This window comes from Oncorhynchus kisutch, linkage group LG19 (genome assembly GCF_002021735.2).
Source record: "Oncorhynchus kisutch isolate 150728-3 linkage group LG19, Okis_V2, whole genome shotgun sequence".
Lineage (NCBI taxonomy): Eukaryota > Metazoa > Chordata > Actinopteri > Salmoniformes > Salmonidae > Oncorhynchus > Oncorhynchus kisutch.
In genome coordinates, this window is record NC_034192.2 from 31,685,268 (window position 1) to 31,701,187 (window position 15,920).

The window sequence follows — 15,920 nt, forward strand, 5'->3', positions numbered from 1 at the left end:
GTTTGGCGCTGCTTTGTGTCTCAGAGCCTGGACAGCTTGATATAATCAATGGAAAAATGAATTCCCAAGTTTATCAAGACAATTTGCAGGAGAATGTAAAGCTATCTGTCTGCCAATTGAAGCTCAACAGAATGAATGATGCAACAGGACAACGACAAGTGGCATGACCTCAAGAGAGCAGTTCACACCAGAAATCTCAAGAATATTGCTGAACTGATACAGCTTTGTAAAGAGGAATGGTCCAAAATTCCTCCTGACCGTTGTGCAGGTCTCATCCGCAACTACAGAAAACGTATGGTTGAGGTTATTGCTGCAAAAAGGAGGGTCAACCAGTTATTAAATCCAAACGTTCACATACTTTTCCCACCCTGCACTGTGAATGTTTACACGGTGTGTTCAATAAAGACATGAAAACGTATAGATGTTTGTGTGTTATTAGTTTAAGCAGACTGTGTTTGTCTATTGCTGTGACTTAGATGAAGATCAAATTTATGACATATTTATGCAGAAATCCAGGTAAATCGAAAGGGTTCACTTACTTTTTCTTGCCACTGTATGTGTGTCAATTGAAAGAGTGCATCATTGTTAAAAAACTAAATGCTTAACATTTTCATTCAACGAGACAACAAAACAGAATAGAGACTCAAAATACTGTATTTTTCACTTGTATGGGGAAAATATTGATAAAAAAAGATTGTATATTTTGATCTTGAATTAAAAGGAATAAACTGGATATTGTGTTTGATTCTTTCTGTTTTGTTAATCAGTCTGGACCATGTGATTTTATTGAGCTGATCAAATATGATTGTTCCGTTGTTAACTCAATGACACGCACCCAAGCAAGACCGAACATCTGGCGACAACGTCATTCTGTGTCCGTACGCACTGGCAAGGGCACCGCCACACACTGCGCAAACAGTCTGCTTATACATTGTGAAAATATACTGTGGACACACACACACACACACAACCTGAGGATTACAATGGAAAACAGAATTATAGAGTCAGCCAGCTAACTTGTCGAAACATTCTGATACATTTTTGTTTTGTAGAAATATAAGCTTGAAATGGGCATGGTCTAATTGATTTAAAAAAAAATAAAAAATGATATAAGATTAGCTTTTTTAATTTACCATAAAATCAACGTGGTTTTTTTCTGGTTGCTTATCAAAGTTAGTCGGCGAACTGATTAATCCTGCTTTGTAGTATACCCCTTTGGGCAAATGTGGGCCGATAGATATTGTGTAGGCCTACTGTACACACATTCTGACAGTCATCCACTGATGACACAGACAAGCACAATGCACACACACAAGCATGCATCAGTCATTTATAATTCCTCCATTCCACTCAATTAAACAAATGGCAGCTAGCAACCCTACCTACGCAACCAAAACATCCTGCAAAAACTGTTCAGAATTCCCCCAAAATCTGTGCATTCAGACCTTGTTCAGTGTGTGTGTGTGTGTTTGTCTATTTGTGTGAGTGTGTACTGTACGTGTATATGTATGAAAACTAAAGACTACACACATGACCTTATGGGAACATTGTCACAATGTGATTGTTCTACAATGAGTTGGTCAAAACAAGCATTGTGATTGGTTGAGACGCATTCTAAGTCATACTAAAAAAGAACAGTTTAGCACGGGTAAGCCCAGTGGTGGAAAAAGTACCCAATTGTCATACGTGAGTAAGAGTAAAGATACCTTAATAGAAAATGACTCAAGTAAAATTGAAAGTCACCCAGTAAAACAATACTTGAGTTAAAGTCTAAAAGCACACTATTCGTAAAGAATTCAGACCCCATGACTTTTTACACATTTCGTTACGTTACAGCCTTATTCTAAAAGAAAATCCCTCATCAATCTACACACAATACCCCATAATGGCAAAGCGAACACAGTTGAGACATTTTTGCAAATCTATGAAAAAATGTTATACATAAGTTTCCAGACCCTAACTGAGCTCAGGGGCATCCTGTTTCCATTGATTATCCTTGAGATGTTTCTACAACTTGATTGGAGTCCACCTGTGGTAAATTCAATTGATTGGATATGATTTGGAAAGGCACACATCTGTCTATATAAAGGTCCCACAGTTGACAGTGCATGTCAGAGCAAAAACCAAGCCATGAGGTCGAAGGAATTGTCCGTAGAGCTCAGAGACAGGACTGTGTCGAGGCACAGATCTGGGAAAGAGTACGAACATATTTATGCAGCATTGAAGGTCCCCAAGAACATAGTGGCCTCAATCATTCTTAAATGGAAGAAGTTTGGAACCCACGAAGACTTTTCCTAGAGCTGGACGCCCGGCCAAACTGAGCAATCGGGGGAGAAGGGCCTTGGTCAGGGAGGTGACCAAGGACCCAATAGTCACTCTGACAGAGCTCCAGAGTTCCTCTGTGAAGATGGGAGAACCTTCCAAATGGACAACCATCTCTGCTGCACTCCACCAATCAGGCCTTTATGGTAGAGTAGCCAGACAGAAGCCACTCCTCAGTAAAAGGCACATGACAGCCCACTTGGAGTTTGCCAAAAGGCACCTAAATGACTCTCAGGCCATGAGAAACAAGATTCTCTGGTCTGATGAAACCAAGATTGAACACTTTGGCCTGAATGCCAAGAGTCACGTCTGGAGAAAACCTGGCACCATCCCTACGGTGAAGCATGATGGCGGCAGCATCATGCTGTGGGGACTTTTTTCAGCGGCAGGGACTGGGAAACAGGATCGAGGGAAAGTTGAACGGAGCAAAGTACAGATAGATCCTTGAGGAAAACCTGCTCCAGAGCACTCAGGACCTCAGACTGGGGAGAAGGTTCACCTTCCGACAGGACAACGACTAAGCACACAGCCAAGACAATGCAGAAGTTTTGGGACAAGTCTCTGAATGTCCTTGAGTGGCCCAGCCAGGGCCCAGACTTAAACCCGATCGAACATCTCTGGAGAGACCTGAAAATAGCTGTGCAGCGACACTCCCCATCCAACCTGACAGAGCTTGAGAGGATCTGCTGAAAAGAATGGGAGAAACTCCCCAAATACAGGTGTGCCAAGCTTGTATCATCATACCCAAGAAGACTTGAGGCTGTAATCGCTGCCAAAAGTATTTCAACAAAGTACTGAGTAAATGGTCTGAATACTTATGTAAATGGGATGTTTCAGTTTTTGCTTTGTCATTATGGGCTATTGATGAGGAACAAAATAATTTAATACATTTTAGAAGAAGGCTGTAATGTAACAAAGTGTGGAAAAAGTCAAGGGATCTGAACACTTTCCGAAGGCACTGTATATACCTCACTGTATAGTCTGTAGGCAAACAGGATGGGGCCGGGAACTCCTGTAAAAGTCAGCTTTATAGATGCACTATACAGAAATCGTTCTGCCATTTCCTGGTTGCTAAAATGCTAATAGTGTGCCTAATTTCAATTTATGTGGCAAAACAAGCAAATATTGTGTACATATTAATTGTACCATCTAAACTGCTGTGAAATATAGTTTCCAATATAGTATTTTAACGGTGTTCGAAGCTGGTGTACAAAACTGAAAATTCAAAACTGGGAGCATAGAAATAGTCCACATGGAAGCGATCTACTTCTTCTTAGACTTGCTTTCAATGAGAATGACAGTGTATGGGCACGGCGAGACCCAGATGCAGACACGGGAGGCAGATGGAGTCTTGATATTTATTAAACAATCCAAAAGGGGCAGGTCGTGGACAGGCAAAAGGTCAAAACCAGTTCAGAGTTCTGGGGGTGCAGAGTGGCAGGCAGGCTCGAGGTCAGGGCAGGCAGAATGGACAGGCAGGCTCGAGGTCAGGGCAGGCAGAATGGTCAGGCAGGCGGGTACAGAGTCCAGAAAACAGGCAATGGTCAAAAACCGGGAGGACTAGCAAAAGAGAATAGAAGCAGGAGTACGGGAAAAACGCTGGTCGACTTGAAAAACATGCAAGACGAACTGGCACAGAGAGACAGGAAACACAGGAATAATAAGCGACACCTGGAGGGGGTGGAGACAATCACAAGGTGAAACAGATCAGGGTGTGACAGACAGATCTATAACTCACATTTCTATGTGAATTTTGTCAGGTCGCCCAAAAAGTTACATATTGCAGCTTTATAAGTTAATCTTCCGGCCTTATGTGGTATTCAGTCACGAAGATGCACAACGGGGGGAAAACCACATGCATGCACACATAAACACAGCTCTCCAACCCAAAGCTGAACAGTCCTATTTCCATGGCAACTAAGGTTGTCTCGAGTGTGCTTTTCCCAGTACACAGAAATACTATTTATTTTATATATTCAGTGCTCTTATTCAACTTTCCCTCTATTTGTCTGACCTCCAAGGGTCTTGCCCAATTATACCTTGTGTGTGTGACAGTAAACCTGACACCCTCTCTCTGGTGTAGTTTGGATTGTCCCCCATGAGTTGTCGATGAGTGTCATTTCCTGTCAAGAACTCGTATACCTCCTGCGCCTCGGCCTGTTGTTTCCGAAGTTTTACTTTGTTTTATTTTTATTTTTTTAAATATTTATTTCTTAAGTGTTTGTGTCAACACCTGCTACCAACTAGCCAGCTAGCTAGCTCGGTTGCCATGGAGCCCGCTTCGCCTGGAATAGAGAACAAATGTTTCCAGCACTGTAGAAGCTGTTTATTACGCTCTTGTCCAATGAGTTCCAATGCGGCAATTGATTGCTAGAGGAGGAGTACAGAAGTGTCTATGCTTAGCAAACAAAGCTCACGTCTGCGCAAACTTATGGGGAAAACGCAAATTGGAACTTTCTCATTCTTTACTCCTATGGCTGGATCCTGCTCGGGCCTGTTTCCCTGCCTTGTCATCTCTTGCTATCTGAATGCCCTGCGCTTCATGGATCTTGCCTGCCCAGGAGGTTGTCTCCATCTGCTTCTCTTTCTCCATCTTGTAGTGAAGTAGACGGAGAACAGCAGGAAGGTTGCTCCAATTAGCTCTGGTCCCATGTCACAAGTCGCGGAAACCAAAGGCAGCGGCTTGCTGCTAAGTGGAAGGGAGTGACTGTGAGAGGTTTGGAGCAGATTGACATAAGGAATAGCTTTACTGCACTGGTGCCTGATCTACCTGCACCTCCATCGCTGGGATTTCCTGTGTCTGCAACGGCGTTGCTGACTCCAGCTACGCTGACTCCAACTATGCCGACTCCAACTACGCCGACTCCAACTACGCCGACTCCAACTACGCCGACTCCAACTACGACGACTCCAACTATGCCGACTCCAACTATGCTGACTCCAGCAACGGCTTCGGAGTTAGTCTCTTATCCCGCTCCCTGGATCTGACAGGGCACTGACTGCTGTGGGAGGTCTAAACATATCGCCGGGAGCAGTGGGCGTATGCTATCCTGCTTTACGCTGGCCCGTGAAAGATTCAACAAATTGTGTAAGGGGTAGGAATGGGCGGATTTCTCCATTCCTTTCTCCAGCCATTGTATTGGGCACTTCAACGGTGAGAAATGTCTCAGTCCCTGTGGCAAAAACGTTGTGCTGTCCAGGAGCACAAGTACAAGACATCGATAAGCTGCTCCCATACATTTGAAACCAGTATTAGGAAATTGGGTCGATCATAGTTCATGTGTGATTCAATTACATTATGAAGGACAGCCCAGAACAGCTGAAGATGGATTTTAAAGAACTGATTGCGTCACTGCTTGACACCAACAAACACCCCATAATATCTGGCCCTCTGCCCTCCCTAAATCATGGCATTGAACGTTTCAGCAGACTTGTATCCCTCCGTAACTGGCTATGAAACTATCGCAGCTCTGTGGGTGTAACATTTATTGACAATTATTATACCTTCTGTAATGTAAGTAACCTAATTTTATGTCCCTCTAACTGCCATGAATGCCTCTGCTGATCCCACAGCTATTGTATGCAGTAATAATGTGCCTATGAACCAGCTCACCCTGCACTAACATAAATAACACCAGCATGTCTACTTCTGCTAAGCTCCCCGGTAAAGCAACGAAAACAATCAAGCATCCCAGAAAAGTGCTAAAAATAGCCCATGTTCACATATGTAGCCTAAGAAACAAGGTTCAAGAAGTCAATAACTTGTTAGTAACAGATGACATTCATATTCTAACTATCTCTGAAACTCACTTAGATAATACCTTTGATGATACAGTGGTAGCAATACAAGGTTATAACATCTACATAAAATACAGAAATGCCAAGGTTGCCAGGTGCACGGCGTTTCCTCCGACACATTGGTGCGGCTGGCTTCCGGGTTGGATGCGCGCTGTGTTAAGAAGCAGTGCGGCTTGGTTGGGTTGTGTGTCGGAGGACGCATGACTTTCAACCTTCGTCTCTCTCGAGCCCGTACGGGAGTTGTAGCGATGAGACAAGATAGTAGCTACTAAAACAATTGGATACCACGAAAATTGGGGAGAAAAAGGGGTAACATTAAAAATAAAAAAAATCCAATGGGGGAGGTGTCATGGTCTATATTAAGAACCACATTCCTGTAAAGCTTAGAGAGGATCTCGTGTTAAATACTGCTGAAGTAATGTGGCTACAGGTTCCATCTGCCTCACCTAAAGCCCATTATTGTGGGAAGCTGCTATAGACACACTCTACACACATCAAATCAAAGTTTATTTGTCACGTGCGCTGAATACAACCTTACAGTGAAATGCTTACTTACAGGCTCTAACCAATAGTGCAAAAAAGGTATTAGGTAAACAATAGGTAGGTAAAGAAATAAAACAACAGAAAAAGACAGGCTATAAAAGTAGCGAAGCTATAATACAGACACCGGTTAGTCAGGCTGATTGAGGTAGTATGTACATGTAGATATGGTTAAAGTGACTATGTACATTGTAATATTGATGAATGGTGGTATTATACATGTTGTATTGTAGATATGTAGTGGTGTAATAATATTATATGATGTACTGTTATCTTTTGTTTTATGTGCAACGTGCCTTAATTTGTCTGCCTTGGCAGCAGCTAAAGGGGATCCCTAATTAATACAAATACAAATCTATTCATCCATCGGTAAACTCCATTCCCTGAGGTTTGGTAAACATTCCGTACTCTTCTGCCCTGATAGTTAGCCTACCGGACGACACTCAATCAACAAATACTTTTCGAGAAATGAGATACAGTTGAAGTCAGACGTTTACGTACACTAAGGTTGGAGTCATTAAAACTCGTTTTTCAACCACTCCACACATTTCTTGTTAACAGACTATCGTTTTGGTATGTCGGTTAGGGCATCTACTTTGTGCATGACACAAGTCATTTTTCCAACAGTTGTTTACAGACAGATTATTTCACTTATAATTCACTGTATCACAATTCCAATGGGTCAGAAGTTTACATACACAAAGTTGACTGTGCCTTTAAACAGCTTGGAAAATTCCAGAAAATGATGTCATGGCTTTAGAAGCTTCTGATAGGCTAATTGACATCATTTGAGTCAATTGGAATTGTACCTGTGGATGTATTCCAAGGCCTACCTTCAAACTCAGTGCCTCTTTGCTTGACATCATGGGAAAATAAAAATAAAAATCGGCCAAGAACTCAGAAAAAAATTATAGACCACAAGTCTGGTTCATCCTTGGGAGCAATTACCAAACGCCTGAATATGCCACGTTCATTAGTACAAGCAATAGTACGCAAGTATAATCACCATGGGACCACGCAGCCATCATACCGCTCAGGAAGGAGACGTGTTCTGTCTCCTAGAGATGAACGTACATTGGTGCGAAAAGTGCAAATAAATCCCAGAACAGCAAAGGCCCTGGTGAAGATGCTGGAGGAAACAGGTACAAATGTATCTATATCCACAGTAAAACGAGTCCTATTTCGACATAACCCAAAAGGCCGCTCAGCAAGGTAGAAGCCACTGCTCCAAAACAGACATAAAAAAGACAGACTATGGTTTGCAACTGCACATGGGGACAAAGATCGTACTTTTTGGAGAAATATCCTCTGGTCTGATGAAACAAAAATAGAACTGTTTGCCCATAATGACCATCGTTATGTTTGAAGGAAAAAGGGGGAGGCTTGCAAGCCGAAGAACACCATCCCAACCGTGAAGCATGGGGGTGGCAGCATCATGTTGTGGGGGTGCTTTGCTGCAGGAGGGACTGGTGCACTTCTCAAAATATATGGCATCATGAGGGAGGAAAATTATGTGGATATATTGAAGCAACATCTCAAGACATCAGTCAGGAAGTTAAAGCTTGGTCACAAATGGATCTTCCAAATGGACAATGACCTCAAGCATACCTCCAAAGTTGTGGTAAATGGTTTAAAGACAACAAAGTTGTCACGTTCTGACCTTTATTTCCTGTGTTTTGTATTTAGTTAGTATGGTCAGGGCGTGAGTTGGGTGGGCAGTCTATGTTTGTTTTTCTCTAATTTGGGTATTTCTATGTTTCGGCCTAGTATGGTTCTCAATCAGAGGCAGGTGTCATTAGTTGTCTCTGATTGAGAATCATACTTAGGTAGCCTGGGTTTCACTGTGTGTTTGTGGGTGATTGTTCCTGTCTTTGTGTTTGCACCAGATGGGACTGTTTTAGGTTTTCTCACATTTGTTGTTTTTGTTAGTTATCTCATGTGTAGTTTCTTTATAAATTAAAGAATATGAATAACCACAACGCTGCGCTTTGGTCCGCCTCTCCTTCAGATGAAGAAAACCATTACAGAATCACCCACCAACCAAGGACCAAGCGGCGTGGTAAACAGCAGCGACGACAGCAGCAGCAGCGGCCAGCATCACAGGAGGAATGGACATGGGAGGATGTATTGGACGGCAAGGGTTGCTACACCTGGGAGAAGATCCTGGCGGGAAAGGATCGCCTTCCATGGGAACAGGTGGAGGCAGCTAGGAGAACAGAGGCAGCCGGAGAGAGGAGCCGGCGATATGAGGAGGCAGCACGGCAGTGCGACAGGTACGAGAGGCAGCCCCAAAAAAATGTTGGGGGGGGGCAGACGAGGTGTGGTACTAAGCCAGGTAGCAGACCTGAGCTCACGCCTCGTGCTTATTATAAACAGCGCATTACTGGTCAGGCACCGTGTTATGCGGTTAAGTGCACGGTGTCGCCAGTGCGTGCCCATAGCCCGGTGCGCTATAGGGCAGCCCCCCGAAAGTGCCATGCGAGTGTGGGCATTGAGCCAGGGCATATGGTGCCTGCTCAGCGGGTCTGGTCGCCGGTACGCAGTTTTGGTCCAGGTTATCCTGCGCCGGCTCTGCGTGCTGTGTCTCAGGGGCGCTGGGAGGGTGCAGTGCGTCCTCTGCCTGCGCTCCGCTCGTGCCGGGCAAATGTGGGAGTGGAGCCTAGGGGAGAGGTGCGTGTAGTGAGCACTAGATCTCCCGTGCTTATCCACAGCCCGGTTCAACCTGTGCCTGCACTCTGGAGGGTCCGGGCTAGAGTAGTTGTCCAGCCTGGGGAAGTGGTGCCAAGGTTGCGCACCAGAGCTCCAGTGCTCCCCCACAGCCCGGTCCTTCAGGTGCCTCCTACTAACACCAAGCCTCCTGAAGGTCTCCCCAGCCTGGTGGTTCCTGTGGCAGCCCCACGCACCAGGCTGTCTCTCCGTCTCCTCCCTGCAGGTGGTCCCGCCTGTCCGGCGCCGCTGCCGGAGCCTCCCGCCTGTCCGGAGCCTCCCGCCTGTCCGGCGCCGCTGCAGGAGCCTCCCGCCTGTCCGGCGCCGCTGCCGGAGCCTCCCGCCTGTCTGGAGCCTCCGGCCTGTCCGGCGCTGCTGCCGGAGTCTCCCGCCTGTCCGGCGCTGCTGCCGGAGTCTCCCGCCTGTCCGGCGCCGCTGCCGGAGCCTCCCGCCTGTCCGGCGCCGCTGCCGGAGCCTCCCGCCTGTCCGGCGCCGCTGCCGGAGCCTCCCGCCTGTCCGGAGCCTCCCGCCTGTCCGGCGCCGCTGCCGGAGCCTCCCGCCTGTCCGGCGCCGCTGCCGGAGCCTCCCGCCTGTCCGGCGCCGCTGCCGGAGCCTCCCGCCTGTCCGGCGCCGCTGCCGGAGCCTCCCGCCTGTCCGGAGCTGCTGCCGGAGTCTCCCGCCTGTCCGGCGCTGCTGCCGGAGTCTCCCGCCTGTCCGGCGCCGCTGCCGGAGTCTGAGGCGCCAGAGCCTCTCAGCCCAGAGGCGCCAGAGCCCCTCAGCCCAGAGGCGCCAGAGCTTCTGCCCCTCTGTCCAGAGCTTCTGCCCCTCTGTCCAGAGCTTCTGCCCCTCTGTCCAGAGCTTCTGCCCCTCTGTCCCGAGCTGCCCCTCTGTCCCGAGCTGCCCCTCTGTCCAGTGGGGTCATTGAGAGGGGTGGCCATGATGAGAAAGCCACGGAGGCGGACAATAAGGCGGACTAAGACAATGGTGAAGTGGGGTCCTGCGCCAGAGCCGCCACCGCGGACAGACGCCCACCCAGACCCTCCCCTATAGGTCAAGGTTTTGCGGCCGGAGTCCGCACCTTTGGGGGGGGGGGGGTACTGTCACGTTCTGACCTTTATTTCCTGTGTTTTGTATTTAGTTAGTATGGTCAGGGCGTGAGTTGGGTGGGCAGTCTATGTTTGTTTTTCTATAATTTGGGTATTTCTATGTTTCGGGCCTAGTATGGTTCTCAATCAGAGGCAGGTGTCATTAGTTGTCTCTGATTGAGAATCATACTTAGGTAGCCTGGGTTTCACTGTGTGTTTGTGGGTGATTGTTCCTGTCTTTGTGTTTGCACCAGATGGGACTGTTTTAGGTTTTCTCACATTTGTTGTTTTTGTTAGTTATCTCATGTGTAGTTTCTTTATAAATGAAAGAATATGAATAACCACAACGCTGCGCTTTGGTCCGCCTCTCCTTCAGATGAAGAAAACCATTACAAAAGTAAAGGTATTGGAATGGCCATCACAAAGCCCTGACCTCAATACTATAGAAAATGTGTGGGCAGAACTGAAAAAGCATGTGTGAGCAATGAGGCCTACCAACCTGACTCAGTTACACCAGCTCTGTCAGGAGGAATGGGCCAAAATTCACCCAACTTATTGTGGGAAGCTTGTGGAAGGCTACCCAAAATGTTTGCCCCAATTGAAACCATTTAAAGTCAATGCTACCAAATACTAATTGAGTGTATTTAAACTTCTGACCCACTGGGAACGTGATGAAAGAAATAAAAGCTGAAATAAATCCTTCTCTCTACTATTATTCTGACATTTCACATTCTTAAAATAAAGTGGTGATCCTAACTGACCTAAGACAGGGAATTTTTACTAGGATTAAATATCAGGAATTGTGAAAACCTCCTCCCCCTCTCTCAGGTATTTGTTGCATTGTCTTTCTCTCCTTCTATGTGTGTGTGTGTGTGTGTGTGTGTGTGTGACCAGGTGACACTGGAAGCAGTTTAGCAGCGTGTAATTAGCTGTGTGCTTATCTCTTCTCTTCCTGCTTGGTCCCCAGGCCCCCTACAGCCTACTAGTGACCCAGCCAAAACCACCCTCTAATCAACAACAGGCACAGAGCAGACACTTACCATGCTCTGTTATTCACCTCTGCTACTTGTTTGTGATCTTTAAAGAGAAGGCCATGTGGTGCTGTGGGGTACATGCTAACAAGGCAGCTCTGGTCCCTCTGCCTCATGGCTCACTGGAGCGAACACCTGCGCATCCCCCCGTCCCCGTCCCGTCCTGATCGCAGCAGTTTTAGGAAGCCAAAATGGCATCCTAAGCAGAATATCCTATAAGACACTGGGTCCTTGTTGTATTGATTTTGCGCTGTAAACAAACTGGTCCATGGTCAGTGTTGATGTTAGGAGGTTAATGGAAAGGGTGAGAGCAAGGAGAGCTGACCTGAGATCAGCCCTTATGGGAGATGGCTAGCTTCTTGTATGGCTTGACTCAGCAAAACATATTTCTGAAGAAAGAAAAGAGCACAATCCACTCTGCTTTTACCAATCATGTCAAAGTGGGACAGAAACATTTATATGCATTCAATAATACATCTGAGCCTTAGAACCAAATATTCTGGAGTGGATGTGATTTCCATAAGAGCACTGTGGTAAAAAAAAAAATGTCTCTCATAGAAACAGAAACGTTTTTGTTTTTTGGCAGCAGGGACACTCAGTTCTGATGGAGGTAAGCTGTATTGCGGCTGAAGGGAAGTAAGGGCTTTGTGTATACAGCACACATTGAGAGAGGCCTGATCATGCATACTCTACATCACCTCTACATCAATTGAGGTGTCTTTTGCGTCACGACCCACGATAAGGGTTGAACGGTGAAAAAAACGTACACAGACCAAAGCATAAGTAAAATATCGAATCTTGGCAGTGGAGAGAGAATTTTTCCATTTTAAAGCGACAGTCAGCAGTTGAAACAATAACAAAAGTGTTTTCTCTGCTACCTGTTTATGTAAAAAGCTGAGGGATGGGGCTGGAGAAATGTAACCACTCTCAATTTCACATACAGCGCAATGGAGGCAAGGACTGAAACCTTTTTCATCTATATAGTGTTTGTTTAGATTGACATTGTTTACAAACATCGGGGTACATCAGTTGAACTTAGCTCATGATGCATTTCTAGGTTTATTCTTTAAGAATCAATGGGTGCACATCATTACTTTATAAGTCCAAACATTGTATGTAGCTACTACAGATTGCCCCTTTCAAGCTAATTCTATACATTTTGTCATGGAGCTCAAATAAATGTTGCACTTTTTTCTGCAATTCAATACATTTTGCCATGGAGCGGAGAGAAGAATGTTCTGTTTTTAAGCAAATTTTCTGCAATTCTATGCATTTTGACATGGCTAATGCTTATACTCTAAACATTCTAACAAAATCATTGGGGGCCTGATTGTCTAGCTTTAATTTAGTTGATTGTGAGTTCTCAAAGACTTTAGGCTATTATTTAAAAAATATATAATTATCTTTTTAAAATACTTTTAATTTGGTGTAAGTTGTTGAAGTTTACATTGAAAGAGTTTTTTCCATTCCAAATTTAAATAGATAAAAATGGACCCATGCCGCGACCCACAGTTTGGGAACCATTGCTCTACAGTATGTCCCCCACACACGCACCTCTGTCCCTGGCCTGTCAGCTTTGTCTCTGGCCTGTCTGTAGCACAGTAATAGGGCTATGAGAAGACATTCCCTCTCGCCTCTATTAAATGACTGTAGTGAGCTGAATGTGGGTCTTGAAATTATGTTGCTGCCCTCCCAAGATGTAATACCCATCCAATTATAGAAACATACAGAGGCACTCATATCTCTCAGACATATCCTCTGGCTCCAGTGGTATTATTTAATTTGGGGAAAATTGCTATTGAAAGTAGTGTGATATTTAGGTTGAGATCACACACATTTAGGAGAAGTGTATCTACTGCGACACTAAAACGCCTGAATCCAGTTTTGTTGGGAGAACGTTACAGTATTTGAGGAAAGTCAAAACATTGAATGAGGCACATGAGGGATTATATCACAGAGTCAAAGTCGACCTTCCTTCCAAACACACTGCATGGCACTGCAGCGCTCCAGTGAGCGGCACCCAGCGACGGGAAGGGGGTGGATGTGTGTGCTGCGTACGTAATCCCTGTCGACTCGTCCTCAGCCCCCGCTGGGGACGATTATGTCTCATCGCAAAAAGCACTCCTGAACAATCGCACTGGCCTCTCTCTCTCTCTCAGGACTGTCTCAATAACCTCTCTGTTCCCTTGTAAAATATTTCACAAGACAAAGACAAAAACATTTTTCATATTTATTGTGAACATGATCCCTTGCTGATCCATCAATTGACGTTTGTCTTGCTTTCTTTCTTGGATGCCTGTGTTAATAAGAAAGAGCCATAGAAAGAGAGAGAGACAATGAGAGAGCCGAGTGTGTCAGAGAGAGAGAGAGAGAGAGAGAGAGACAATGAGAGAGCCGAGTGTGTCAGAGAGAGAGAGAGAGAGAGAGAGAGAGAGAGAGACAATGAGAGAGCCGAGTGTGTCAGAGAGAGAGAGAGAGAGAGAGAGAGAGAGACAATGAGAGAGCCGAATGTGTCAGAGAGAGAGAGAGAGAGAGAGAGAGAGAGAGAGAGAGAGAGAGAGAGAAGAAAGAGAGAGAATCACTCAGATTGGCACGGTCCCTAATGAAGCCTACTTCAGTACTGCTGGGTGAGAATTCTAATGCAGTGTTGATTCAAAATTGCATTGTCAGAGGTTACCAGCTAATGAGCAGAGCTGTATAATGAACACAATTATCTACGGAGCAAGGAATCTTTGAACACCTATATATTTATATATATATATATTTAGTTCTCTCATGGTTGCCCCTCTCCGCCAGAGTAGGTAGCCCCTCTCTGTGTCCACGCAAGCCGCTTGTCGCCCTCATGTCAGGAGACGGGATCGGAATTTCGCAAATACGGGTGAGACTGTCACCCAGCGGAATGTAAAGAGATCGAGTTGGGCAGCGGAGCACTGGGAAAGTGGGTCATTCTCATTGGGTGCTGAGGAGAGGGGGTGGTGGAAGAGTGTGTGGTGAGTCTGTAGCAGAGTTGGCCTACAGAGAAAGAGTGTCACTCAAGAAAAGCTATTATAATCTCTTTACTCGTCACAATTACTTGGATGTTTTCCCTTCCCTATATGTAAACATGACTCACGGCTATATTTGTGTACAGCTGCGACGAGGAGATTTGACCAAGTACTGGGGTCTTAACGCCTCTTAGCATTTCATATGTTTTGGTTTCTGTTGCATAGCAGTGCAGTGCATAACAAGGTGATCATATTTCACATAGTTGTCCACAGGTCATTTGAAATGCAGTGGGCTAGGTCTTTTATATAAAGGAATTTGACATAATTATGTAGATCATACTCTACCACTACCTCTTATGTCCTCTTACTTGTGATTATAATAGATGGAAGGACTAAATAGGATTCTGTTTCACATTTATACCTTCCATGCAGTTTACATGAATACATTAGGGAGAGGAGAGAAGGATAGGAAGCTATTGAAGATTAAATTACACCACACCAAGGTTACACCACACCATGTTTGGTCGTTGTGTTGTTTTTGGGTTGTTTCTGTTTGTTTGTGTTTATAACATATCCTTTGGCTCCAATGACATTGGTCGTATACAGTACCAGTCAAACATTTGGACACACCTACTCATGCGTGTCATTTTCTCAACCAGCTTCATGAGGTAGTCCCCTGGAAAGCACTTCAATTAACAAGTGTGCCTTGTTAAAAGTTAATTTGTGGATTTTCTGGCAAGAACAGCTCAAATAAGCAAAGAGAAACAACAGTCCATCATTACTTTAAGACATGAAGGTCAGTCAATTTGGAACATTTCAAGAACCTTGAAAGTTTCTTCAAGTGCAGTCGCAAAAACCATCAAGCACTATGGTGAAACTGGCTCTCATGAGGACCGACACAGGAAAGGAAGACCCAGAGTTACCTCTGATGCAGAGGATAAGTTCATTAGTTACCAGCCTCAGAAATTGCAGCCCAAATAAATGCTTCACAGAGTTCAAGTAACAGACACATCTCAACATCAACTGCTCAGAGGAGACTGCGTGAATCAGGCCTTCATGGTCGAATTTCTGCAAAGAAACCACTACTAAAGGACACCAATAAGAAGAAGAGACTTGCTTGGGCAGAGAAGCACGAGTAATGGACATTAGACCGGTGGAAATCTGTTCATTGGTCTGATGAGTCCAAATGTTAGATTTTTGGTTCCAACCACCATGTCTTTGTGAGACGCAGAGTAGATGAACGGATGATCTCCGCATGTGTGGTTCCCACAGTGAAGCATGGAGGAGGTGTGATGGCGTGGGTGTGCTTTGCTGGTGACACTGTCAGTGATTTATTTAGAATTCAAGGCACACTTAACCAGCATGATCACCACAGCATTCTGTAGCGAAATGCCATCCCATCTGTTTTGTGCTTAGTGGGACGATCATTTGTTTTTCAACAGGACAATGACCCT